Source organism: Salvelinus sp. IW2-2015, linkage group LG15 (assembly GCF_002910315.2).
Source record: "Salvelinus sp. IW2-2015 linkage group LG15, ASM291031v2, whole genome shotgun sequence".
Classification (NCBI taxonomy): Eukaryota; Metazoa; Chordata; class Actinopteri; order Salmoniformes; family Salmonidae; genus Salvelinus; species Salvelinus sp. IW2-2015.
In genome coordinates, this window is record NC_036855.1 from 13,139,790 (window position 1) to 13,142,792 (window position 3,003).

The window sequence follows — 3,003 nt, forward strand, 5'->3', positions numbered from 1 at the left end:
TAGAGGAGAGGACGGAGAGGGGAGGTGAGAGGAGAAGAGGAGAGGGGATGGGAGGGAAGGCAAGGGGAGGAGAGGAGAGGAGAGAAGAGGGGGAGGAGAGGAGAAGTGGAGGAGAGGAAATGAGAGGAGAGGAGAGGATTGCACTGTATGACACACGTTCTCTTTCACAATTTTTTTGATTAATCTGCTTTGCTGTACCACATACTCATTCACTAGCTACAGCCGTAGTACTACCAGTAATACTATATAACATTACAGAGATGGCTGCAGGGTGTAGAAAAGTAAAGCCTGTTGGGGCACTCAAATATTGCTTGTATGTACTGTAGTTACATGTTACTTGTTTATAGCTACAGTGCTAGTTACAGAGGTTCACTTTTTTGATTCTATAGGGTCAGTAAATCAGATGATCAATCATCCTTATATTTGACCTTATTAAGCTTCACACGTTTGACCACAAGGGTTTATGGGTACCACATGCTTCATGGATCAGAAGACATGTAGGAAGAGTGAACAGTGTACATATTATCTTAGGTTGTCTATTTACTTTAGTAACACTGAGTTGAACGCTGCTGCATCCCTCTGATGAACACACACACACACACACACACACACACACACACACACACACACACACACACACACACAGCCATATCATCGGCGAGACAACTGACTCTCCCATTCAATTGCTGTATCTTCAGTTGCTGTCATGAATTCAGACCGTCCACACAGCACAGACATGAACTAAATGACAAGCTCATGCTGATTCTTCATTCTCATTATTATACAATAAGATGAAGGCAGGAATGGCATCCTCAACTTGTTCTGCAGAGCAGAGGAGACAGCACAGAGTTGCTTCATTTGGGTAATGCAAAGTCATTGCCTGTCATCGTCACTTAGTGTCTCAGTGTCCTTGCGCGTGCACGAGAGGGACTGGGGCAGTAATGTTCAGTCAAGAGGAACAGTGACCCCACATGTGATGGGAGTCCAACCCAGCAGCAGCCACAGAGGAACAGGAGGAAGGAGTGACAAGTTGATTGCTTTCTYAAACTTTTTCAGCTCGAGACTCGAATGAGAAATGCACCGTCCTCCTGTGACCCAAATTGTACTCAAACGACCCAAATGAAGAAGAAATAGAGTGTGATTTTCGATGTATTATCATAACTCTCAACCAACCTCTCACASGCCCACTTTGGGTCCTGACCCATAGTTTAAGAAACATTGCTTTAGACTTTACTAAGTGACAACAATTCATGAATTAAAATGTGAAATCAAAACAAGATGTGTAATGATGATGTCAGCGCAGCAATATTTCACTCTAGTGGTGTCATCATACCGTAATACACATGACATTGCCACCAGGAAGACAACTCAATGGTATGGGGTGTGGTGGGTTGGACCACACTGAAAAACAGCTGGCTGTGCAGTATTGCTGGTAAACATGGTGCACGACTATATCACTGATTGTCCTTGTCATGCCCTCTCCTGTATGGATGCAATCTCAATCATATTCAGCATGGTAAAATGCTCAACAACAAAAAACAATGATTAGAACAGGGGATATGCCAAGCTGGGAAGGTAGTGGTCTCAAACACAAGCAAACAAACATCCAGAGATGAGAAGAGATTATAAGATATCACACTTTAAACACTTTAAACACTTTAAACATGGTCCGTTTTGAGACATAATGTTCCAAGTGGACACACACAAAGAGAGAGATTTTGTGTTGTGTACTATGAACCCTAGGGGATTGGTTGTGGTTGTGTACTATGATCCCTAGGGGATTGGTTTGTGTTTGTGTACTATGAAACCCTAGGGGATTGGTTTGTGTTTGTGTACTATGAAACCCTAGGGATTGGTTGTGTTTGTGTACTATGAAACCCTAGGGGATTGGTTGTGTTTGTGTACTATGAAACCCTAGGGATTGGTTTGTGTTTTGTGTACTATGAAACCTAGGGGATTGGTTGTGTTTGTGTACTATGAAACCCTAGGGGATTGGTTTGTGTTTGTGTACTATGAAACCCTAGGGGATTGGTTGTGTTTGTGTACTATGAAACCTAGGGATTGGTTGTGTTGTTGTACTATGAAACCTAGGGGATTGGTTGTGTTTGTGTACTATGAAACCCTAGGGGATTGGTTGTGTTTTGTGTAACTTGAAACCCTAGGGGATTGGTTGTGGTTGTGTACTATGAAACCCTAGGGGATTGGTTGTGTTGTGTACTATGAAACCCTAGGGGATTGGTTGTGTTTGTGTACTATGAAACCCTAGGGGATTGGTTGTGTTTGTGTTAATGAAACCCTAGGGGATTGGTTGTGGTTGTGTACTATGAAACCCTAGGGGATTGGTTGTGTTTGTGTACTATGAAACCCTAGGGGATTGGTTGTGTTTGTGTACTATGAAACCCTAGGGGATTGGTTGTGTTTGTGTACTATGAAACCCTAGGGATTGGTTGTGTTGTGTACTATGAAACCCTAGGGGATTGGTTGTGTTTGTGTACTATGAAACCCTAGGGGATTGGTTGTGTTTGTGTACTATGAAACCCTAGGGGAATTGGTTGTGTTTGTGTATATGAAACCCTAGGGGATTGGTTGTGTTTGTGTACTATGAAACCCTAGGGGATTGGTTGTGTTTGTGTACTATGAAACCCTAGGGGATTGGTTGTGTGTGTGTACTATGAAACCCTAGGGATTGGTTGTGTTTGTGTACTATAACCCTAGGGATTGGTTGTGTTTGTGTACTATGAAACCCTAGGGATTGGTTGTGTTGTGTACTATGAAACCCTAGGGGATTGGTTGTGGTTGTGTACTATAAACCCTAGGGATTGTTGTGGTTGTGTACTATGAAACCCTAGGGGATTGGTTGTGGGTTGTGTACTATGAAACCCTAGGGGATTGGTTGTGTTTGTGTACTATGAAACCCTAGGGGATTGGTTTGTTTGTGTATTATGAAACCCTAGGGGATTGGTTGTGTTTGTGTACTATGAAACCCTAGGGGATTGCAGCCAC